Raw genomic sequence first — 26,963 nt, 5'->3', positions numbered from 1 at the left:
TAAATTACCCATTTCAATTCAAAAGAACACAGTTTACTGTAAAATTGTCATTGTTTTGCAATGAGCATCATCAAAAGTCAAGTCAGGCAATAGTAAAAGCAGGAATTGATCCAGGGCAGGACTGTTTTCCTCATGGTCAGTCGAATGTAGCACAGATTTTTGCGATACACCGATGTTTTCGTCAGTGCACTGAGCAATAAGCTTTAGAGACCGACAGGAAGATGTGCAACAGAAAACAAAACAAAGGTTGAAAACAAAAGGAATGTGAAGCGCAAAACGACAACCAGGAATCAACGTCGACAGAAAAAACAGGGTCAAAAACGAATACCATATGTGAGATTAGAGTTAACAAGGTCAATTTCCCCCCCCCATTTATTTCTTATTTTCTTTTTTAAAGGTTTTGTCATCCACCTTTCGTTTAAGGAAATGAGCTCAAAGCCATCCTTTTACCCTGCTGCATCGCTAATCACAGGTCCCCACTTCAGAGGTCATGCTCCTAGAAATATGGAAAGCAGATCAAAATGGCAGCATTTGAGAATTCAAAATAGAGTAACAACAAACACACTGCATATGCAACACAGAATTGAATCAAGACAGGTACTGAGAAAGTATTGAAAAAGTCCATTTTTAAAATGATACGGTACTAGCATTGTGTTAAGTTTGGTACAGAAGTAAATGGTAGTCATCAAGCACCTTGTGCTTCTCGGTCATTTCTTAAGAGTGATAGGAACTCCAAGGGCTGTTTAACTTTAATATATGTATAAAAAGTAGTTTGAATCACCAAAAGGTCCAAACTGCACTTCAAACAAACTGTATATATGTGAACGAGTCCAAGAGTCGGCACCTCTTACCGATTTATGAAGTGCAGCAGAAGGGAGATGAGGAGACGAAAACAAAGTAAATGGTCAATACTCAAAAGGAGGACCCAATTCAACTCACCAAATCTACTGTACATTAATGTAAACTTGGACAGTCCAAAGAGGCGGCATTCTTATCGATGCATGGAGTGTGGCATACAAGAGTGGTGTACAATTGTGCAGCGGAGCAGCGAGGTGCACATTCATGAGTACCGAGTGAACTAAGCACCCGTGAGATGGTTGGGGGGAGTTTTTAGTTATTTGCTTAGGAAATCATTTTGGTACCAGTACTGGAGGTCCGAGAGCTGATATCGATACCAAAGTCAAACTTTTAGCACCACTCCAACACTAGTATAGTATGTTTAAGAGTAAGAAGCTCCAGTGAAATATTATTAGTCCCAGCTGGGACAACAGTTATACACAGAAAGTTACATAGCACTTCTAATACATCTGATTAGCGGCTGGTAATATAACTAAGGCCCATTGTTTTGGGAAATTTGCCAGGCAAGGCCGGGTAACACAACTAGTACAAAATAAAGATGAAGACATTGAGAGAAATTCTATTCCAGCCAAGACAAAAATCACGCAAGTCATATTACACTACAGAAGAGCATCTAACACTCCGAGCTTACTGTGCAGTCCTCTGTCAGGTCAAATGAAAAATGTCTGTGTCCAACTTCATACAAGCCATGCATCAAATGTCGGCAGATCATCAATTATTCAAATAACGCTATCAATGTATCATTTTAAAAAGGAACGTCACTAAAATAAATGGCAATTTTATCTTGTTTATATAAATAGCTCGGGTATCCTTCCCTGCTGTCAGGTCTTTCATCAATATGAAACTACTTGGCATGTGCCAGGTGCCGACTGCTGCCAGGATAGGCTGTGACCTGACAGGCCATAAGCAGTTTTCAAAATGGATAGATTGTCTGGAAAAAGAAAGGCATACTCCATTTTCATCTTTATGCCATACACATTATTCTTATTTCAGGCATAATCATGGTTTCATTTTTTTAATGTAAACTAAAAAGTGAAATTTCATGTAAAGAGCCATCTATACATTTCATGGATCCAGGGTGCCTGTACTGGTGTCTATTCAAGGAGTACCAAGTATCAGACAAGAGCCAACCCCGAACAAGATGCCAGTACACTGTAAGGCACACTCACACATTGCTAATTCACACCAGTGCTCACCAAGGTGCACTCCCACTCCTGACACCATTATGAGACGGAGTTTGGGGCAACAGATTGCTACCAAATTGAATTGAATCCTGGTCCTCGTGCTTATAGCCCAGACACAAAATTGACCAAACTGACAGACAGAAGAAAAGCGCGGTCTGGGTGGTGGACATTAGTACCTGTACTATGGTGGCATACCTCTATGACTCTTACAGCAGGGTTTGAGTTCAGGTCTGGCTCTCAAAAAGTACAGCCCTGGCACAACTGAACGAATTGACAGCTTAAAGAAAAGCTTAGCCTGGGTGCCTGGCATTGTAACCCACAAGAGTGGTGCCATCATTTTATGTGTATTTTTGTGTGTGTGTGTGTGTGTGTGTGTGTGTGTGTGCGTTACAACAGCTTTGCTCCCAGTTTGGATTCAAGCCTGGCTTTCAAATTTACAGCCCTGACTTAAAATGAACTGACGAGCTTAGACTTGGCGGCAGCTATTGTTACCTGTACCATGGTTTTATTACTCGGACAGTTCGTACAGGTGTATAACTACTTTGGAATAAAACCTGCTTCTTGGATTTACAGCCCTGATACAAAATTAACCAAACGGACATGCAGAAGAAAGCCTTAGCCTGGACAGCTGGCACCATTACCTGTGCCATTGTTCTACGTTTGCTCCAATGGATTTATGAAATAATGGCTCGCTACTACTTTGGATTCAAGCATTGCGCTCATATTTACAGGATTGACTTAAAAATCAATGGAACTGACAAGCCTAACTTAGGCTTACCCTGAGAGGGGGACATCACTACCTGTGCCATCCCTCAGTGACACTAGGCTCAAAAGTCTGGCAAACAGAGTATTTCCAGTGCCTTCAAGTGTACTGAGAACTGAACTGGGAAGCAGGAAAAGAAAACAGAAGACCTGAACCCTGGGCTCGATTTGCTGTCTCCAGGGTAACCTGGCGTGTGATTACTATGTTCAGTAAGTACGTATTAATTATGGACTCCTAGAGTTAAATGTTACTAAAACAGCTCTTCAGCTAAAGCAAAGGTCACCAGCTTAAATAAGTGTTTGGATTTCATAATCAGCTAATTAGAAGCGGATCAGTTCATTTAAACTTTTAGACACACTTAGAGAGGCGGTTGCATGTGCATTTATTACATTTTCTTGTCATGTGTACCGATGGATGATAATTTGTAATGACATTTTACTATTTATTCACTCTGGTTTCCTTTATAATTATCATTAAGAGAGCAAATATAATGGAAACCTTAGGAGCACATCCTGGAAAAAGCACAGTGCACCAGGGAAGAGGAGAACAGTACAAGCAAATGGTAAGACAACATCAGGTGACTGCCAAGTCGATAACACTCTAGGCAACCCGATGTTGCCTCTGTGTGAAGTTTGTGGGTTCTCCTTGTGTCCACAGGCTGGTTATTCCAGATATAGATAGTTAGATACTTTATTAATCCCAAGGGGAAATTCACATACTCCAGCAGCAGCATAATGATAAAAAAAAAACAAGTAATAAAAATGCAGGTAAAAACAGACAATAACTGAATAATGTTAACGTTTACCTCCCACACCAGGGGTGGAATTGAAGTGTCGCATAGTGTGGGGGAGGAGCGATCTCCTCAGTCTGTCAGTGGAGCAGGACGGTGACAGCAGTCTGTCGCTGAAGCTGCTCCTCTGTCTGGAGAGGACACTGTTTAGTGGATTCTCCATGATTGATAGTTGATGTGACATCACAAAACACCAAGGTTAGGTTAACTAGTGACACTGCATGAGTGAGACGGGGTGCGTCCCATCCACAAGGGGATAAAACTGATGAGCCACACCATGAAGTTATGGGAAAGAGTAGTGGAAGCTCGGCTAAAAAGGGAGGTGATGATTAGTGAGCAGCAGTGTGGTTTCATGCCAAGAAAGAGCGCCACAGATGTGGCGTTTGCTCTGAGGGTGTTGGAGAACAGAGAAGGCCAGAAGGAGTTGCATTGCGTCTTTGTGGACCTGGAGAAAGCAAATGACAGGGGACCTTGAGAGGAGCTGTGGTATTGTATGAGGAAGTCAGGAGTGGCAGAGAAGTACATAAGAGTTGTACAGGATATGTATGACGGAAGTGTGACAGTGGTGAGGTCTGCGGTAGGAGTGACGGAGGTGGGATTACATCAGGGATTGGCTCGGAGCTCTTTCTTATTTGCAATGCTGATGGACAGGTTGACAGACAAGATTAGACAGGAGTCCCCATGGACTGTGATGTTTGCTGATGACATTGTGATCTGTAGAGATAGTAGGGAGCAGGTCAAGGAGACACTGAAGAGGTGGAGATATGAGAGGAGAGGAATGAAGGTCAGCGTAAAGGGGTAAATATGAATGCTTCTCACTATTACATTGCTTTGCCTAACATACAAATAAAATATATACAAAATAATCATCAAGTTATATGCAAAAATCTTACATCACAACACACAGCTCATGTCAAAAAGGGCCAGTTTTAAATAAATCACCACACTCACGGCTCAGCGAGGGGGCGTGGTGATGTGTGGCCGTGCGGTTCTCGGGAAATTCGTGATACGGGCGTTTCTCACTTAAGTGCACAGGTGAGGAGTCGTCCGCATCCATAATTGTTCCCGGGAGTTACTTATTGCCACAGCTGATCCACATCCCTGTAATATATATAGAAGCCCGAGGCGGCTAGTAGGGGAAGAGAAAAAGAAGAGAGACAGGCTGCATGGAAATGAAGGCAGGAAGTATCTAGGAGAAAGCCGGTGTGAGAGAGCGTGAGGGAGCGCTCGCAGGCAGGCAGCTGGACAGTTGAGCCCTAGCGGGGTGTTTGGCCAGCACCTTGGGCAGTTGGTAGTGGTCGCTCCCGCAGAGCATTGTGAGGAGCGGGAGTGACCAGCAAAAGGATGGCTCGCTGCGGAAGACAGCGGGAGTCAGGAGGCTTGGAAGGTGAATTCCCTGGCGTGAGCATCCTGGTCATTGGGGAAGCCAAGTCTCGATCTGGAGAGTGCTAAACCGAAGCCAGGGATTGGTAAGCCTCCAGATCAGTCGTGTGGGAAGAAGGTCAGCTGCTGGTAGGGCTACTCTCCTCCCATCTGGGCCCTGCAACAGAAGCAGGGGAGCCGCCAGGTAAAAGACAACACCAGGCTTTGTGTTTTTAAAGGATTGCTTCCAGCCATTGTTTTGTTTTAAAGGATTCATTTGTGGTTTTTTTTTTAACCTCCACTTCACTTCTGTTTTAATGGATTACTTATTTGAAGATTTTGAAAAGCACTGCACTTTATTTAATTTTGACACATTTTTGTTTACTGATTTTAATAAATGCACTTGGTACTTTTTGTTTTTTGTTTTTTTTTTTTTTTTTTTTAAACACGATCCCCTTGCTCCATTTGTTGTGCCTCACTGCCGAGCTCATCGGTGACATTACAGACTGTTCTCTGGTTCAAGGGCTCCCAAACGCAAGATGGGAGCATGGAGCTGAACCTGCATCATCACACAGAGCTGGAGGTGGCTGAGTTAAAGATGCTAAGATTTGCATTGGGTGTGACGAGGATGGATAGGATTAGAAATGAGGACATTAGAGGGTCAGCTCAAGTTGGATGGTTTGGAGACAAAGCCAGAGAGGCGAGATTGCGTTGGTTTGGACATGTGCAGAGAAGAGATGCTGGGTACATTGGAAGAAGGATGCTAAGGATAGAGCTGACAGGCAAGAGGATAAGAGGAACACCTAAGCGAAGGTTTATGGATGTGGTGAGAGAGGACATGCAGGGAGATATGGAACAAGATGATCTGCTGTGGCAGCCCCTAACAGGAGCAGCCAAAAGAATAACACGTCAGGCCAGCCAAGGACTCTAAACTGGCCCTGTGGACATGCCCGACAGAGGGCTGCCCAGACTACAGTAAGCTTCTACCTTGTGGCCAATGACGCCAAGAATAGACTCCGCTGCCACCCTGGACTCAATTACGTGGATCAGAGATTATTATTATTTTATGTTGCTTGAAAAAGGTGCCAGACCTCTAAGATACAGTCTTCTCATCTTGGGTTGTGGACCTGAATTACATTATAGTACTTGCCTTTTATAAGCTTACATTACATAACATTGCTTTTTATCCATCCTGGTGCTGCATGCTGAGATTTGTCAGGTAAGGAAGACAATTGTCCGAGTGGCAAGCTGCAAGTTAATTACTACATGTAAGTATGAATTTCACTGTACTTTGAACATGGGGCCACAATGACCCTATATATTATAATGCCTTTCACACCTATTTATCTCTGTATTATATACTGTAGTGCCTTTCACATTATTTATTTATTGGTTGGTCTGTTATGTTGTCCACCATGATTAGTGAGCTGAACGACCTTCGACAGACAGATGTGATAGGAACTCTGATAGATGTGAAAGGCCCTACAACTTGGCCTGAACAAAAACTTGCGGCCCTCCAGCACTGACGTTGCTTACCCTATTTTCATAATGAGATGTCAATTATTGCAGAGGAGGCGCTTATTCACTAAATGCTTCATTTCAGTTGCCCCACTTAAGACTGCCCACCCTTAGTTGCTTATCTTACCTTAAACAGCTGCATTTATGGTTTTTTAAATGGATCCTTATTAGCAATAAGATGCAAATGACAAAGCAGCCAGCAGCTCTCCATCTAGCTGGTTCCCATTTACACCTGTGTGAGTTCATTATGAACTATTTAATTAATTTATTTTTTTGTGTTTCAGTTGATGTAACTAACCTAATCTAAATAAAATATTTAGAAGGAAACTGAAGAGAAAAAAAATTGAAGGACTGAGAATTATTCATCCATTTGAATGATATCCTTAGAAAGGAAAAAACTTACAAGATAAGAATGACCTGAAATGGCAGAGTTAAAACATTAACAAGCCACAAAATTAAATAAGATCCATTATTGGTAAGGATTAGTTTCTAGTTAAGTAACTGGTTTGAAACACAAAACCTGCTGGTGACCATTGCTCACCTCTGCCCTGTACCACAGACAGGTGCTTTATTACTCCCAAGGGAAATCTGTAATGTGCCACAAGCCAACACAAAAAATAGAACCAAAGTAACAGGAAGCCTCCGAGCAGGCCCAGGGTCAGTTTCTACTCCATGGTGCTGTGTGGTGATCAGAGACTCGGACACGTTTGTCGTCATTTTTCATTGATTGTACAGAAGCCAGCACTGTATTGATACACAACATGGCCCCCTACACCGCAGTGATAGGGGTAGGTCAATCCTCCTCCTGTCCTCAAATGTAATAATAGAGGCAGTAGAAAACTCTAGAATGCCGCAGACCATAAAAGGCACTATATAAGATTTGTTAAGCGATTCATTTCCGTGTGAAGTGCCTGTCATCTTGACAACACTCAATCACATGCACTGCTGCTCATAGCACACGTCGGGCCTTTGCAGTAATTCAGATAAGCTCCACACACATCTGATGGGTTTTTAAGCCTCCTCCCAGTTTCCTCTTTTCCACCCCCATCCACAATCTCACTGGTTTAAAGCTGATCACAGTATCAATAAGTTGTTTTTTTTTTTTTTATTCTGTAAGAGTTTGTGTAAACATTTATTACTGAATAAATCATGGACCTTAATGACGTCACTAAAAATACATTAAAGGAATAAAAGGTAGCAATTATGCCATTGGATTAGGAGACAATTATAACAATTAACTCTGATTAAAACATCTACTCTGCAATGATTATTAGCTTTCACCCCAAAATATCGAGGCATGGCCGTCCGATTACACAGCAGGCAGCTTCGCGTTGGTCTCCGCTTGCTTCATGGCCAAACAGCTAACAACAGCCAAGGTCCAGGAAAGATTCTCGTGTCACTGAACTGTCCACTCACATGACGCCGCTGTTCTCAGTCCAAGTGAGGGCCTTGACACTCTTGACGTCTGAAAGAAATGGCCTGTTTCCTTTAACAGTTTAATTTGTTTGTGTGCCATTTGCACTAGTGATGATGCAACTCGGAAAGTTCTTGAATTTCTCCGTTAAGATTTCACAGTAAATGCTAATTTAATCTTCTATTCAAACACTCATCTGAGTGCGCGTCACTTCTGTTCATGAAAGGATTTTGCAGGTGTAGTGTACTTAATATTTAGCAAAAATACACAACTCTGGAACTAGCGGCAAGCTGACAATTTATTATGTGACATGAACAATTCAAGATTATTTTCACTGATACTTTGATACATAGCATGTGCTGTTAGCCAAGCTGGGACCCTTACTGAAGCCCACTGTATGTGAAACTATCATCTCCATGAAAATATTAGATTCAAAACAAAGGTCTGCAAAATTAAAATTAAAAATGGCTTTAACTGAACACAACAAAAAATTGAAATGTTTAAACTGTCATATTTAAGCACATCATTGAAAAGAAATTAAAGACTGCACACTTTATTCATGTATACAAGTGTTCAAAATTAACACAAAAATATTCAATCAAACCAATATTTTTTTTAAAGACATGTAAAGAAATAACCCAGAATTATTGATTTACATACAACTCTCATTTTTGTCACTTAATTTTTTTATTTGAAGAAAATAACATTCCATACAATCGAGCTGAACTTGTACAACAGATGACTTCACAATCAAACTAGAAGATACAAATATTAAGCAACAAAAGAGACAAAACCCTAACAAAACAGAATTGATTCCCCATTTTTTTTCCTGGTGGTCCCCGTGACACACCCGGCAGTAGCAGTGCGCCATCACGCCGACTCCCAGACTCCCTTGGTGTCTTCATTCCATCTCCCTGATATCCTAATGGAAACGTTCACCCTGCTCTTCACTCACTGCTCCAAAATCTTCAGATTGTTCCAGAATGTGAACTTTGACACTCTGTTGTAACTCGAATACCTCCACTTAACTCAAACATTTCTCTTTGTTCTCTCGCATTTTGGAGTCAAACACCAGGGAAGCAAAATGTGGCAGACTGAGCCGGCTGATCTCCCTTCCTTTTCAGATTCAAATAGAAAATGTGCGTAGGGATAAGATTTAAAAATTGGAAGAACAAAAAAGAAACGGGCAGACAGGTACATTTGGAAACACTGCTGGTAAAAGGCCCGTTTTCATGAAGTATGACGACGGTGCCATGTGAAGTTCATTTTGTTCATTGCCCACTTTATGTAAGCACATGAACTTCAGAGTCCTCTCATATAACCAACGAAAATCGGGAAGGCAGTCGTGAACTGCAGTAACAGGAGTGGTGTGAAGAGACGCAAACCAAACGACAAACAATTAAACAACAATTCGTACTAATCACAGGATTAAACACTGCGGATTTTTTTGTAATTAACTCGACAAAAAGTACCGCACGGAGAAAAAAGAACCACAATCGCACAAGTTACAGCGAGTGAACACTGCTAACGCTTGCCGCGCATTTCTGTTCCATACGTTTTTAAAACCTACAAACAGAGAACACCACAAGAAAATCACAAGTAGAAAACATTGCAAATCCGAGGGTATGGATCTTAAAATCTCCAGGTCATTACATTTTTAACAGGAAACCTTTAAATAAGACAACAATTTGAAAATCTTTACAAGTCACTGTTCTGGAAAGTACTGGAAATAAAAGGAAAAAGAGCATCGCGGAAGCTGAAAATGGCAGAAAATACACCGGTTATTTCATATTTGGAGGAAATTAACACACTAAATGCTACCGGACGGCGGCAAAGCAGGGGGGAAATAATAAAAGATCTCAAATATGCAGAATGTCGACTCACCGTGAGAGAGAAGAGAAGGCGCTTCACTCGGCCTGTTCGGTTGTGGCGTCACCGCTCTACCAGTCGCTGCCTCAGACGCCGTCACCCCGATATCGCCGCCTTGAAACAGCAGTACGCCCGTGTCCTCCTCTCGCGCTCCCTCTCTTTCTCCTTTCACCATTTAACTCCATGTCCACCTGTTGCTGTCTTTTCCTCTTAGTTATAACGTCCCGTTAGGGATGCCCACTACTCCGTTGTACGCGTGCCAGAGCGCAGCCCGCCTCTTTCCCGTCCTTGAAGCTCCCGCCAGCTTCTTCCCGCTCACCGTTTCCTCTTTAAATGCTCGGCTGACGTCACCATGCGCGCGCGCGCGTGTGTGAGTGGCGGTGAAGAGCACATCCGCTCGGTTCTAATCTTCCACTCCGCGCCCACACGGCCTGCTAGCCGCCGAGCGTCGCGGTCCATTAAAGAAGCTACAATTAAAGATGCGCGAAATGCAATCCAATAAATTACTTCCACTGTAATTCCACTTCCACTGCTGCTGCAGTCGAAAATGAAAATAGAAAGAGCAAATCGTCAGCCCGTCCGGTCAGAACGTCATTGTGTAGAACTGTTATTTATTTATTTACAGGTGTATATTTGGTTGCTGATCTTTTTGACCGATCTGGTAAGTTATTATCCTACAAAGACTTCTTAAAAAGAAAAGATTTTCCTGTCAAATTTAGTGAATTTAATGCATTAGTTAGCACAGTGTCACCATGTTTGTTACATTTAATGATGTTCTTTTCTACAGAGTGAGGTGAACCAGTTATACATCCATCCATTTTCCAACCCGCTGAATCCAAACAGAGGGTCTGCTGGAGCCAATCCCAGCCAACACAGGGCACAAGGCAGGAACCAATCCTGGGCAGGGTGCCAACCCACCGCAGACCAGTTATACAGTACTGTGCAAAAGTTTTAGGCAGGTGTGAAAAAATGCTGTAAACAAAGAATGCTTTCCAAAATGGAAGTGTTAATCATTTATTTTCATCAATCAACAAAATGCAGTGAATGAACAAAAGAGAAATCGAAATCAAATCAATATTTGGTGTGACCACCCTTTGCCTTCAAAACAGCATCAGTTCTTCTAGGTACACTTGCACACAGGTTTTGAAGGAACTCGGCTGGTAGGTTGTTCCAAACATCTTGGAGAACTAACCCCAGATCTTCTGTGGATGTAGGTTTCCTCACATCCCTCTGTCTCTTCATGTAATCCCAGACACACTCGATGATGTTGAGATCAGGGCTCTGTGGGGGCCATACCATCACTTCCAGGACTTCTTGTTCTTCTTTACGCTGAAGATAGTTCTTAATAACTTTGGCTGTATGTTTGGGGTCGTTGTCCTGCTGCAGAATAAATTTGGGGCCAATCATACGCCTCCCTGAAGATATTGCATGATGGATATAAGTATCTGCCTGTATGTCTCAGGATTGAGAACACCATTAATCCTGACCAAATCTCCAACTCCATTTGCAGAAATGCAGCCCCAAACGTTCAAGGAACCTCCACCATGCTTCACTGTTGCCTGCAGACACTCATTATTGTACCGCTCTCCAGCCCTTCGACGAACAAACTGCCTTCTGCTACAGACAAATATTTCAAATTTTGACTCATCAGTCCAGAGCACCTGCTGCCATTTTTCTGCTATTTCATGCACACTTGAGTCGCTTGGCCTTGTTTCCACGTCAGAGGTATGGCTTTTTGGCTGCAACTCTTACATGAAGACCACTTCTGGCCAGACTTCTCCGGACAGTAGATGGGTGTACCTGGGTCCCACTGGTTTCTGCCAGTTCTGAGCTGATGGCACTGCTGGACATCTTCTGATTTTGAAGGGTAATAAGCTTGATGTGTCTTTCATCTGCTGCACTAAGTTTCCTTGGCCGACCACTGCGTCTATGATCCTCAACGTTGCCCGTTTCTTTGTGGTTCTTCAAAAGAGCTTGAACAGCCCATCTTGAAACCCCAGTCTGCTTTGAGATCTTTGTCTGGGAGAGACCTTGCTGATGCAGTAGAACTACCTTGTGTCTTGTTGCTGTGCTCAATCTTGCCATGACATGAAACTGTCGTCCACAACCTCACCTTGGTAGCAGAGTTTGGCTGTTCCTCACCCAGTTTGAAGCTGTTTCTGTTTCAGTTAATGACTGTGTTTCAACCTACGGGTGACATTGATGATCATCAGCACCTGTTTGGTAGAATTGGTTGATCAGACACCTGACTGGAATCCTACAAAATCCCTGACTTTGTGCAAGTGGACCTGTAAGAATTGATGCTGGTTTGAAGGCAAAAGGTAGTAACACCAAATATTGATTTGATTTCGATTTTTCTTTTGTTCACTCACTTTGCATTTTGTAAATTGATAACAATAAACAATCAATATTTATATTTCTGAAAGCATTCTTTGTTTACAGCATTTTTTTCCACACCTGCCTAAAACTTTTGCACAGTACTGTACATTAATGGTGTTAAGTATTGCATGGGAGACCTTTGAGGGGTGGGCCCCACATGGCCGGATTAAGGTGGGTGCTATTGATGCTGCAGCATTAGGCCCATTCCTGAAATAGGCCCAGATGAAAACAGACAAGAATTTTCCGGAAGCTGAACAGTTTTCCTTTGCTATATTAACCTCAAAATAATTCTTAGAATGAAATTTGGAGTCCGACTTTCAGACGCCTAGACACAGCGTTACTGATTATACAGTTACTATTGTACTTTGCGCCGTGACGTAACTATAACATTGTTGTGTTTATTGTTAACAAAAGATTTCAAGTTAATGCTATCGATTTTATGTTAAACAGTTTACTTAGTTAACAGTTTTCTGCATTAAGTGCACTTTTCAGACAATTGCTATTGAATGTTGATGTTACGTAGTTTGATGTTAATCTCGAGTTGTTACGATACTACATCGTCATTATTATTAATGTTCAATAAAGGCTGGCTGATTGCGTCACAAGCAATTAAGGCTCCTTGGTCGGTCTGAGTGCGCAGGTACGGTGAGTGTCGAATACACATGCGCCAATGCCGAGAAAAAATAGGCCTTATTTGCACTGCAGCCTCAGGCCCAATTTTGTCTTAATCCGGCCCTGGGGCCCCAATGCGATTTTGCACAAGTCGTACATAGATGTCCTGGGGTGGTCCCCTTTGGAGTTTCCAAGTTTCCCATGAGTCATATGTATGTGGTACTTGGCAAAATGCTGCCCCCCCCCCCAAAAAAAAGTGTCAGCCCTAGGCGCCCACCTGGTTGGGCGATATGATAGAGCTGACTCTGCATGTATGCACACACACACACACAAAAGAATTTGGTAGCCCAGAGATGGCAGTGAATAGCTGGGCAGTCTGAGTGATGTCCCCAGCGTGTGACACCTGAAAATATAAATAAACAGTAACACAGTAATGATACTGCACAATGCTAGTCAGACATGTCCTGAAGCTGAGTGTCCAGCCACAGTTCCACATCGTGGACACACCTTTGCAGGCCGCAGTGTGAGGTGAGCCACCCACAAGGACAAAGAGCTCAATGACGGCTTGGGCTCTGCAAGCGACTGATAAGGTGGCAGGCGGATTTGGATGAGTGGCTTTAGCAGCGGGAATAACACGAGCAGAGCGAAAGGCAAAGAATCAATAAAAATGGAAGCAGAGTTTAATGCACAAAAGCAATGGTGTTGTGAGCAGACAGGCAGAGGGTCAGAAGCACACAGGAATGGAATCATCAGACAGGCAGGGAAGCAGAAAATCCAAAGAGTCCTAAAGAGAGCAATACAAACGTGGCAAAGGGGCATGATGACTGAATCGGAGGGATTGGGTTTGCCCAACTGAAACACTCACAGCCCAATTTGTCACAAGCCAGCCGGATAATAAAATTATTACCTGCAAAAAATGAAGGCGGGGCCAGGAGAGGGCGTGGTCTGTAGCCAGAGAGAGGAGGGACAAGAGGCGGAGTCAATGGATAACCCCGACTGTACCAGGACCAATGGAACGGTGATGGTCAAGTCAGTGGACACTCCACATGAGCTACTGAGGGATAAACCCAGCCTGGCAACACTGGGCACAGACCTGCACTGGGGCCAGGCAGCAGTACCCAACACAGAGCCATTTGAAAGGTGCCAGTTAACACAACACACCCTGTTTGGGTATTTTGGAGGAAAACCCAGGAAGAACATAGAAAGACTTCAAAGGCTCTGGGGTGGCAGGCCAGCATTCAATGTCAAATTATTAAAAACCCAAGCAGAAAAAAATAAACAAATAAAACTGTTTGGCATATCTAAGAGGGCACTAAACTGAAAAGCACAAGAGGCTCCCGGGTCGGTTAATGCCATGGATTCATCTTGTGACCCTGAGCACATCATGTATCAAATTTTGTCTCGTCAGCCCAGAAGATCTTTTTCCTCATGCACTCAAATTCCCTTCTTTTACTGAAGAGTGGCCTCCATCGAATTAGACCGCCATAAACGTTTGACTAATGGACGGCTGCTGAGACGGTTGTCCTTCTAGCAGGTTCTGTCATCTCAGCAAAGGACATCCCAAGTGTCAGAGTGACCACTGGGTTTGTGTTCACTTCCCTAACCAAGGCCCTTCTTGCCCAGTTACTTAGTTTGGCCAGGTGACAACTCTATATAAATAAAATGTATTATTCTTTCTATTATTAGGAAGAGTCCTGGTGCTTCCAGATTTCTCCCATTGCACACTTCTTGACGCCACCGTGTTCCTGGGAACGCTCAAAGCTTTACAAATGGTTTGATCCCCTTGCCCCGCTCTTTGCCCCACCCCAGTTTGATCATGGAGGTCCACAGAGAATTCCTTGGCTTGGTGTTTGTCCTGACATGTGGTATGAATTGTGGGACCTTTTTGTATTTTTATTTTTCCAACTCCATCATTTTTTTTTTCTGGGATTCACAGTAGGCCCCCATTGTTAGCCACGGCTCCTTCTGCTATGGCTAACAAACCGGTAAAGCTGTGAGGCGTAAAGGCCAACGTCATGGAGCTCCGGGTTGTCCAAATCACAGAGAGAAAATGGCTGATGTGTCGCCTGTTGGTCAAACGCGACAGTAAGAATTTCCCTGGGACAATAATGGTGTGCATTTCCTAAACTGGCTGGCGCAGTCTCAAAAAAAAAAAAAACAAATATACAAGATAAAAAGGTACAGATGTTTTCAGAAGGTAGGAACAAATGAAAACATGGTCATTTATTATACAAACCTCAAATAAACAAGAGACAGAACATGGAACGATCAACATACAACACAAAGTGTAGACAAAGTAACAAACACGGTGGCCCCCCGGTGTTGGACCTGCTTTTCCACAGGGTACGCTCATCCCCACCTGATGGACATTTCCCGGTCCAAGAGCCCTTGTCTCCGCTCCTCTTCCAACTCCAGACTCACCTGACTGAAGAAGTGGGGACCCTGGTATGGCTACTCCCAGGAGTACATCCAGCGCCAGTCCAGCTTATTGGGAAAGCAAAGAGACTACAATCCCCAAGAGTCTCTCTGGGAACTTTAACTGTTGTAGTGTTTTGCGGACAACGATGCCAAGGCCACGGACATCTTTTATGATATCGCCCACATTGCCCAGTTGTAAAGCTTGAAAATCAATATGGACAAGACCAAGGTGCTGACAACAGACAGATTCCAGGCCAGTGCCCACCTCCAGGGTGTCCAGGTTGAGCAAGTGCAGGACTTTAGATACCCAGGGTCGCCAGTCCAGGAGAAGAAAGTGGAGTCAGCTGCGCCCTTCACCTCCCTGTAATGATATCTATGAACCAGAGCCAACATCTCCATGAAGACCAAACTTCACCTCTTCTTGATCTTGACAGTCTTCCTTTATGGATCAGAAACACGGCTCTTGCTCAAACTGGATCTGAACAAATTTGAGATATTCCAAATGCGATGTCCACGACAGATCTTGGGAGTCTCACTTCACGATCGCATCACCAACAAAACCATTCTGGCAACATGTGAATATGTGAATTTCCCCTTGGGATTAATAAAGTATCTATCTATCTATCTATCTATCTATCTATCTATCTATCTATCTATCTATCTATCTATCTATCTATCTATCTATCTATCTATCTAACATGTCAACAGCAGCCAACCATCGCCACACAAATAAAGCAGTGAAGGGTGAGGTGGTTTGCCCGTGTGTGCAAAATGGGCACAAACCGCACAGACTCCTCTGGAGATGGCGACCCACCCAGTGGAGGATACAATGGACGGTGTCTAAGAAAACGTAGACAAAATAAGATGAGGAGGATCTGGAGAGCCAACAACTTGACCTGAACCAGGCCTGGACCATCACCATGGACCATAAAGTCTGGAAAAGTATCATGAAGTGAGTCTGAGATCCTGCAGCACCCACAGCGGTGTACTGGTTATGTGGCCAACTGCCTCCTCCAGCCACCAGCCAGGGATCAGAGCGAGAGAGAACTGTTGTAATGGGAGGACTTTGCTGCCCTCTAGTGGACTGAGGGATTTTTACTCTTGTTGAGTTCATCCACAGCCAACAACCTGTTGATGTGTCATTCTGGCCAGGTAAGGGTATCCCATCCAAAATATGTTCTGCCCCACCGGTGCCCTCTAGTGGCTTGGGGAGTTATTAGTTTTGTTGAATTCACGCCCATCCCAAGACTTCTTGGTGTGGTATCTCAGCCAGGTGAGGGTCCAGGATATAAAATCCCCCACAGGTCCCATCTGGCTTTTTGGAACACCACATGAAAATCCACTTGAAGGTGCCCTTGCCCATCAAATGCTTTTCACAGCAGTGTAAGGGTATGGCAGCAACTCAATTGAATTGACATTGAAACTGAGTGGGTGTGAATTGAACAGAAGTGAGTCCGGAATCAGAGAGAGAAACAGCAGGCGAGATCCCAGTGGTGTGTGCTGGTGCCACTGAATCCTCACCAGGCGTGCCCTTCATGTGCCCCAGGTACCCACATCCCACACTTGAGCAGGAATTCATTTACTCGTTAATCCTCATGACTGGGAAAAAAAAAAAGTGCCGCACGGCAAACGTGTCGAAATCCTTGGCAATGCGGCTCGTATCATTTTCTAATATTAAATATTATCGCGAGCATGATCACATAATTAAAAACACATTCCCTCGTCCGTGGCGCGGCAGGAAGCCTAATTGCAGAACGCTTTTAAGGAAACACGCTTTCTGAATGTTCCACTGATTGTTATTGACATTTTTGTAAATATCATATCATCTCAGCTCTTGCACAAATATTCTACGAAGTGAACGTGACAACTGAAATCATTGGCGTTTTAACCCTTTGGGGGTGTTTATGCAGTCCACTTGACAGCAGTCAAAAGTATCTTAAGGATCAGATGATCCAAAAAGGGAAACTCACCGGCTTTTCTCCAAGCCTGATGCTTTTTTGTGGACTTTAGGGGGCTCTCTAGAGCCGTCCCCACGCTCGAATGACTGAAAGCGAAAAAGCGATCCAATTAACAAAACAAGTGAGGGACGAAGAACGGGGAAGGGGGGTCAAGTAACACCTCTGGGGCCTTATGGTGCCGTCATAGACCCCCTAAAGGCCCTTCACTGCTCCACTTAACCGCTGTCCACACTCCAGGCTGCCCTTCTCTCCAGACCTCTGGTCTTCCTTCCCCTGCCATTCGAGCCCTCGTCCCCAGAAGCCTCCCAGATCAAAGCTTGCTAGTGTGCCACCTACTGTATTAAGGACTTCTAGTCCAGGACCTGGGAACATTCTGCAAGTGCTTCCCAAACATCAAATCCTGATTCAAACAACTAGGCCTGTGTCAAAAATCAAGACCCCATCGGAAACATCAAACCCCACCTGAACACCCAGCTTAATAGCAATTGGCAAGTCCCACATCAAACATGCAGGCCTGCCCCAAACATCGAGTCCCACCTCAAACAACAAGCCACATCCCCAAACATCCAGTCCAGAATCCAGCGCCCAGCCCCACCACAAACACCAAGCTCCAACTCAGGCCCTGTCCCAAACATCCATCTCCTTACCAGTCATTGAGCTCCTGCATCAAATATGCAGCACTGCCCCAAACATCAAGTCCCACCTCAAACAACAAGCCACATCCCAAAACATCCAGCCCAGCCTCAAAAATCCAGCCCTGCCCCACCCATCCCAAACACCTAACTGCACTGCAATCATCAAGCCCCTTCTCAAACATGCAGACCTACTTCAAAAATGAAGCCCCATCAGAAACATCAAGCGCAGCACCAATCAGCGAGCCCCACGTCAAACATCCAGGCCCGCCCCAAACATCAAGCCCTGAAGTAAACATCCAGAACTGCCTCAAAAATTAAGTCCTGTCACCAAAATCAAATCCCAGCTTTAATTGACCGAGCCCATCCTCAAGTGTTAAACCCCACCTCAAACACTAAGCTCCACCTCCAAGATCCATCCATTCACTAAACATCCAGCTCCACACTAATCATCAAGCCTCACCTCAAACATGCAGACCTGCCCCAAACAACAGGCCCCATCCCCAAGCATCCAGTCCGACATGAAACATGTAGCTGTGCTCCAAATGTCAAGTCCCACCATAAACAACAATCCCCATCCCCAAACATCCAGCCCAGCCTCAAACATCAAGCTCTACCTCAAACATCCAGCCCTGCCCCACCCATCCCAAACACCCAACTGCACTGCAATCATCAAGCCCCTTCTCAAACATCCAGACCTACTTCAAAAATGAAGCCCCATCAGAAACATCAAGCACAGCACCAATCAGCGAGCCCCACGTCAAACATCCAGGCCCGCCCCAAACATCAAGCCCTGATGTTAACATCCAGAACTGCCTCAAAAATTAAGTCCTGTCACCAAAATCAAACCCCACTCTAAACATCAAGCCCGGCTTTAATTGACCGAGCCCATCCTCAAGTTTAAGGCCTGCCTCAAACACTAAGCTCCACCTCCAACATCCATCCATGCACCAAACATCCAGCTCCACACTAATCATCAAGCCTCACCTCAAACATGCAGACCTGTCCCAAACAACAGACCCATCCCCAAGCATCCAGTCCGACATGAAACATGTAGCTGTGCTCCAAACATCAAGTCCCACCATTAACACCCTGGCCCGCCCAAGTATGTGTCTCCACTCCAATCATCAAGCCCCATGTCAAACGTCTAGACCTGCCTCAAACATCAAGTCTTGTCACAATGTTAAGCCCCGCCCCAACCATCAAGCCCCTCCTCAAAAATCCAGTCCAGACTGAAGCATCCAGCCCCACCTTAAACACCGGACTCCAGACATCCAAGCCCAAACATGAAGGCCTGCCTTGTTCTACCGGCTGCAGCCTGATGTACTTGGAACGCCAGTGAAGGAGACCTGGGGTCAGATTCAGGACACTTGTCTCTGTACAAAAAGAGGCTCGATGTGTGCGTATGCAACTTCACCAGGCCAGACTGAAGGGTCCGGCCCACCATGAACTCCAGGCTCCACCTCAGACATCAAGGAAAACTAACTGGACTGAGAGGAGGAACAATTTGGAAAAATGTCAGGGAGAAGGACATGAAGAAGCTCTGACTTTGTGAGTGGAGGAGAAAAATCTCCAAAAAAATAAAATACGCATTGGGCAGAAGCTGCGGAGGACACCGAGGGTCTTCATGATTCATGATGATGAGGAAGAGGAGGAGGGGGAGTAAGTCTGAGAGTGTGACATTCACCAGTCCTTACGTCACCAATAACAACACGACAGAGGTGGCCCTTCATTCACGTGAATCCTGCAGTGCTCTGAACGGAGGACGTGACGCAGACCGGGGGGCTCGGGCAGTGGGGGACACTCGGAGGAGCAGTGAGGACTCGTAATGGCTGTCATCTGGAGTCTGCTGTTCTTCTAGTGCACTCAGTAATTAAATGAGTTAGCGTTTGGGTGTTGATCAGCTAATTAAATCATCGAGAGGCTATAGACACGAGCCTTTTCAAACTGTGACAGAGCTGACGTCTGAGTCAAAACAGCTCCTCGTGGCGTCCTCTTCATCTCCCGACTGCTGTCTAATTACCGTACTCGTAATACGAATACGATGTTTTCATTTCGGTTGTAATTTTTCCATTTTTAAACACATCAGGATATTTGATAGGAGACAAAAAAGAAAATAAATGACAAGATGCAACTTCTACAGCCTGTAAACTACAGGGGGCGCTCTCCAGCCATAATCCTCCTAGCATACTGCAGGAGACAAATCAGATTATTACACACAGAAATGAAGAACTCAGACTGCCCTTCTGGGTTGCATGCCCGTCAGACAATGGCACTGCTCTTCCCATCGCCATGAGACTTTGATGCAGGAGTTAAGGATGAGGAAGACAGATGGGAGGAAGAGTCTGCGCAAAAGAGTTGTTGATATCGGTGGCAGTCAGGGTGCCTGATCTTCAATCACTTCCAAGTGCAAGACGACGAGGTACCACTCTGGATGGACCCTCGGTGGGACTTGGTCAGGACCTCACCTCTGACCTTGCTGCCATGGGTGGCCCTACCATGAGGGCGGGTGGCATCGCTAAGGGGATTGTTGATTATTGTGACAGACGTCCAGGGACCTTGCACCACCGGGACGCCGCAAGAAGGGAAGGACCGGGAGAAGGGCAGCCACCCTGGATTGTATGGGGGCCACGGACCTGGGGAGCCCAACCCTGTGGAGCGACTGGGCAGCTCCGGAACTGGGGTATGTAGCGCTTCTGCCACACCCGGGTGGCCATCTCAGTCCACTCGAGGAGCCGGAGTCGGGAGGCAGAGGATGGTGTTTGCAGGTGAGGAGTGGAGGCAGAAGAAGAAGAAGCATCGAGAGGAAGAACTTTAGTGGTGATTTGGGCACCGTGTGTTGTGTTGTGGAAAAGGGGTTGTGTAATAAACTGTGTGTGTTTTGGACTTTTGGCCTCCGTGTCTGTCTGTGCCCGGGTACGAGATTCACAACATGTAAACAAACCCACTCCGCCACAACAAGGTGCTGACTCCTGGACGGATGTTCTCTCAGGGTCTCCTCCCTCCATTCCACCTGTGCAGCTTGACACACCTGCTGGGGGCCACGCGCTTTGGAGACGGACAATAACCGAAGGAGTCCATCACTTCAAACGACGACACGAGGAGAAGAGAACGGCAAGACGTCACCATTGAGACCAACCCACTGTGCCTAGTGGGGGCCTTGCCCGTTGTGCTCCCGGGTCTGCCTTTCCCAAAATTGGCCTGCTGTCCCACCAGGGCACACACGGGAAGGGGAAGTGACAGAGATGGTCGGGCAGCCATGATATGAGATGAATGGCCATCGACGAGGCTGGGGGGCTCACTCGCATGCCTGCATGTTCCTCGCACTTCTCTTTGCCCCTTCCATGCCCCCCCCCCCCTTTGTATTTACAACCTGTGCGAACGCAGATTTCCACGCCAACGTCGGGTTTCATAAATGATGATTGAAATGTGCGTATATTTACGCCGACTAGGACCCCCCCCCCCCCAATGCGTACGCCACATGTTGGAAAAGCTGAGAAATGACGACCCCCTCGATCAAGTCGGGAAAAGCAGTCAGACCAACTAAATGACGACTGGTGCGTATAATAACTGACATCACCGAGCCGTTACTCTCAATGTGCACCAATGTGACAAATATTTTAACACTCGGAGGTGACGAAGGTGACACTCACACTGGATCGGAGGTCCCTGTTAAGAGGGTCAATGCTGCGTATTTTTTTCAGTTTGTCGTCACTTTCTATCGGCTGCCTGTGGTCACTTCTCAGTAAATGGCTGGCAGGTCAGGAGTATCTCTGCCAAGCTTCAGTCCGTTGTGCCCACTGTGTTGAAAGTCATTAACCAGCTGACAAGGTGCTGTGGGCACACATACATCAAACATACCCGGTCCTTGCCAACTGTAGGAGCTATGGAGGAAGGACGGGTATCTTGCCCGGTCAGGAGGTTATAATGGATGGACTGGGCGAACGGGCATAGAGGGGGCAGTTCATTCCCCCAAACAACAGGTAGCAGTGTTCCTCAGGGCTGAACCCAGTTAAGACAAAGTGGCAAGGAAGGTGGGAGTCTGGAAACGCAGCCCTTTCAGGGTGTCTGGATACCACTAGAGGGCGCTGCCAGGGGAAGCACCCAGAAGTGCTGTGGGTGACGTTGGTGTGACGCAGGAAGCAGTCCCCATATCGGAGTTAACGGGGAGCCTGCAGCCTCATTTAACAGAGTCGGGGGGCAGTGGGCGACACTCTGCGGGAGACGATTTCTATTTGTATTTGGCGGTTGGTGTTCACCAAAGGTGTTGGAAGCAAATAAAAAACTGGGATTGTGTTGGGCCTAAGTGAGTCTGCAGTTTGGGGCTGAGTGGCGCCCCCTTCTGGTTACACAACATAATGTGCCGCTGTGTGAGGTCCTCCTAACTGTGGCTGGTGCAGTAGTTTAACACAGAAAAATGCCAGTCTGGCGTGACATACAGCCGACGCGGGGCAAAACAGAAAGGAAGAGACTCAGTTGGCTCGTATGCTGTCACAAAACAGGGTCAGTCAGTCACAGGAGCTCCGTCTGGTGGTCCGCTCAGCTTGTAAAAGGCGCCTCCTCCAGGGCGCCCCGAGCTTCTTATATCTCTTGGACAGGAAGGGGCGGTGCCAGGAGCCTTCACTGGGTGGTTTTTCAGGGAGAAAAGTGGAAGGAACCACTAGAGACGGCGCCCCCTCTCGGCCTGGTGGGCTATCACATACCTCGAATGATCCTCGGACGCGCATGTGGACCACTCCACTGCCCTTATACGTCTAGCGAGAATGAAGCGACTTTTGTGAACCATAAAAGCAGGTGGCATTCCATTAATGCACAAGTCATGTGTGATGCCAACTTGAGAGTGACCGACGTCATGGCTTGGTGGCCTCGGTCACCCTATGATTGAGTTATTTGGACGTGAAGGTGCGGGACGTGATCACTGGCTGACCCCTCAGTGCTTCATATGGCTTGTGACAGCAGTCCCATCATTACGTGTGCCAGGTGACAGTGACTGCCTGCTCGGACACTGACCCCCAGAATGCAAAGGAGGGGCGCTATACTGCTGCGTAGGATCTCGCGCTCTCAGTTTGCAGCACAGCCAGATGCTCGTATCGAGGTGGGGGGTCCCGATGTGTCAGGTGGGAAGCTGCTGTACCAGCCAGTGAAGTTCTGCAGCATCGTGATTGCATATGTAAGAGGCTCATTAGCAGGCTCCATGTATGAATTGTCACACGTGTGCCACAGGGTCACTTCCAGATGCACCCTGGTGAGGGGGCGCTGTTGCTAAGGGTCTTATCTCTTCCGGTCAGTGTAAAAGGGGGGGGGGGAACACTCCCAGAAGGCAGTGTCTCATTTGGGTGCTGACCTCGCTAACGTGCAGACGAGACCACAACTCACTGTCATGTGATCACTAAAAGGAAATTGTCCCTCACACAGAGGGCATTCCCACGCGTTATTTTTGTTCCAATTAAAGGGGGTTTTGCCCGGTTGGCACCCCTAGCATTTGGCCTTTTGCCCCACTGCAGGATGTTTCAGAGCGGCATTTGAGGTGCGTCCACGTGCTCACCGTCACACGCGTGTGCGCACAGGGGACAGCTTAAGGGTTCTGGTGACTGTAATTACCCGCCGCTCCAGGGGGTGGCGCTCTGTTCTAACGCCTGTTCTCTGCAGGCCAAGTGATTGACAGCTGTAATGCCTCTGACATCACTTCTGGTATCCGCCCACTTCCACCTGCCGGGAGGACATTTGTGAATCAGTTCACTGTGGAACTCTGGTCTGAAAAGACCTTCTTTGCAGTTATTGTTTGGGGTCACCAGGTGAGGCCCCCACTCTTCATCGTGGTCTGTCTACTCTCTCACACACATTCACGATCGTGACTTATAACGGGTCAATTGTGTAGAAGTCTGCGTACGGCAGGTTTCTTTGACGTCATGAGTTTTATAAATGAGACCCCTGCTCTCTGGGCTCTCGTCCTCCCTACCGTTGAGCTCCTGTCAGTCACAATCTTCTTGTTTCATTTCATTTCCAGCATCTGGTGACCAGTTTGTCAAAGCACTTGCGCCCACCCAACAATGCACCAGACCCTCATGGCTCCCCCGGCAGGTAGTGGAGGATGGTCCCATGTTGTTCACCCAGACTGTGCCCAGCTGGTAAAGGCCTGACCACCAGGTGCTTACTGATGAGCTCCCCCATGAAGACCTGGCTCCAGGGTGGGACCCCCCTTTTCCCCAATTCTGGGTGAGGTTACTGGGCCCCTTGCTAAATCTTCTCCATTCCAATTTGCCACCACAGCTCCTTGGATCTTTGGGATCACGGAGGACTCCATGGAGGGTGGCGACCTCCGGTGCACACGGCGGCAGTTTGTGGCCAGGATGAGAATCAGCACCTCCAAGTTTGAGGTTCACGGTCCCCAGCCAGACAGGGGGTGTAGCACCCTGTCCAGGACGAGGAGGTGGAGGAGGTGCCACCTCACGTATCCCAGGGTCTTGTTCACCAGGGATGGACGGAAGGAGAGGGTGGGAGATCCCAGTCAGTCGTAGTGAGCCAACAGGTGAAGATCTTCATCCCAGTCTGCACTTTGGGAAGTGACTGAAAAAAAATCAATAAGCAGGATGTCTGGGCTCAGTGTTAGAGATGCCAGTCCATCACCTGGGCATGATTGCCTGTAGCAGACCTGTCCTGCCAAGGGAGACCAGGGGGGCCATTTGGATTTGATTTTGGGCCCCAGGATCAGGGTGATGGATGCCAAAGCCCACTCTGACCACCTACGACACAAAGCAGGAACAAACCAACCATGGACGAGGGTGAATGCCCTGACGTTTGCGGCCATGTAATTAATCACAACTCGCTGGAGGAGCGGCGACGGGCTAAAACTGTGCCGAGTAGATCAACTGTGCAAGCTGCCATGGCAACTAATACCAATCTTCACAGGAATGGAGATCATTTAGTCGAGCAGAAAATGAACGGGAGAAAACAAAAGATGGCACCCATTCCTCATCTTTGGGGAGGGCAAAAAAAATCAGAGAAACGAGAGCCCGGCGGGTGATGCCCAAGAAACGGGGCGCCTCGCATTGCAAGTGACACATGTGTCTGCGTCCAGTTTGGTGAGCAACGAATTCGCACCCCCCCCCCCGTGTTTTACGACGCTTCACGCACTCCCCCCCGCCCTCACCCCCCTTGGCATGGCAGCCTATTCTGATTTATTCAGCGGCGTCCAAAATCAAAGGAGGCCAAGCAGGTCTTGTTCTTCCTCTTCTTCTTCTCTCAGCACTCGTACCTCCACTATGAAGTGAATGTGTGGGGGGGGGGGGGGGGGGGGGCGGGGGAGGGGCGTGGCAACATGCAAAGTAGCAGGCTTCACACTCGTGGTGGGAGGGGCTTTGGGCTACAAAGACCCCGTGGTGCCCGCTGAGCCCACCAGGCCGCTGTCTGCTTGTGTTGATTTTCCTTTTTGTTGCCAGTTCTGTCATTGTTGAACTTTGTCTTTTTTATTTTTGTCGCTGTTATTAATATTAAAGCTTAGCTGAGCCAGAGCACAAGTCTATAAATAATCGTTGCACACGATGCTCTCCATACGACCGACTTCCCCGTTTTACCGCCATTTTCTCGCCCCACGTCCCTTCCGTTTTGTAAGTTTCATTCCGCACACGTCGGTTCATCTAAAGCTAAGTCTGGTGACACTGCACTTTGTCCCCCGTTGCCTGCTCTGACACTCATTGATTTTAATTCTGGTAAACAATCGGCGTTTGGTGATTTCATTGATGGGCTTCTTGTCTTCACCTCCATCCGTCTTGATCTCTCCACTCTCTGGCAGAGCCCAATGGGGCGGAGCCTCCTGACACTCCAGCTGTGAGGCCACACCCCCTCTCCTATAGGAAACCTGCAATGCCCCGCCCCCCTGGTTTTGCTCCTGTTGTTGTTATCATCATTGGGCCAGATGTGCTCATGGCTCCCTTCTCCCACCTGGAAATTCCAGTAGCTCTGCCGGCCAGCCAATTGGATCGCAGGTTTTTGTCATGTGGTTTACTCGACTCGAGTCACCAGAGCGTAACCAGGCGTCATCGCCGACGACCTCCTCAATAGAGGGGAGCTCTGGGGGTCCGCCACTTGAGTCGATTAGAAATTTTGACTCCTTTTCAACAACAACAGCAACATTTTTATTTCCACAGCGCATCTTCATACGGGAATGCAGTTGAAAGAGCTTTACACAAAATAAAAGAAGACTTACACGAGCAAAAACAGCAAGCTAGAAATATATAAGAAAATAAATAAAATATACTAAATTAATAAAGAACCGATGTGTACTCACTTAACACAGACACACAAGCTGGATGCCGAACTCGGTTTTGATTTGTGTACGTTTTGAAGGAATCCCCCCCCCCCCCACTATTTCTGGATATCATCTTTGGGGTCGCGGGACTCAATTCAGTTGTTGGCTTTGACATCACAGTCAAGTCATTTGATATTTCTTGGTACCTTTTCTCAGTGCCATCTTTGTGATGCTGCACTTTCTTCCACGTTGTCTTCTCCACGGCCGGCCCCCTCCTCAGTCGTTTTGTATTCAGTTCTGGTGGTCCTGCTCCACTGCCCAGCCCTTTCCTTCAGTCGATTGCTGTTGATGCCCCTTTGCCATAGCACTAGTGTTTCTTAATGGTCTTCCTGCTGTTCGTTATGTAAAATCAGGAGCTTATAAGACGGAGTCTTCCAGGTTATTGTGAATTTCTTTTAGGATTTCACCACTTGGGGTTTGCGCTTTCCTTACAGCCAACTGCATACGCAGACTGAGCGACAAGGTGATATGGAGGAGAAGAAAAAAAAAGAGCAGCAACATCTGCTGAGCGTGAGGCCAATTGCAGAAGCCAATTATGTGAAGAACAATGACAGCTGTGCCATCTGCTAAGTGTCAAGTGGGTGTGTGGTGTGGGGCTGCAGATTTCATCTCGAGTGGCTCACATGGCAGCTTCACGCCAAACCAACTTGTGCCCGTAAGCGAGCATTGCTTCTGCATCCTTCCGCTGTCAGTGTTTCACTCCTTAACGCGGCTTACATCGGGGTTTGTGTCTGGCTGATCAAGAAAGTGACATGGCTGCTGAGGACGACAGAAAGAAGATGAAGAAGAACGACAGCACTGGCATCCGCTGGCCATCAAGCACATGTGGCGTGGCAACCTGCTGGTACTCGCCAACTACAGTGGCTGGAACCGGCAGCCAGCGTGTCTTCTGTTAAAA

Source organism: Erpetoichthys calabaricus, chromosome 13 (genome assembly GCF_900747795.2).
Source record: "Erpetoichthys calabaricus chromosome 13, fErpCal1.3, whole genome shotgun sequence".
Lineage (NCBI taxonomy): Eukaryota > Metazoa > Chordata > Cladistia > Polypteriformes > Polypteridae > Erpetoichthys > Erpetoichthys calabaricus.
Note: the sequence above shows the minus strand (reverse complement) of the source record.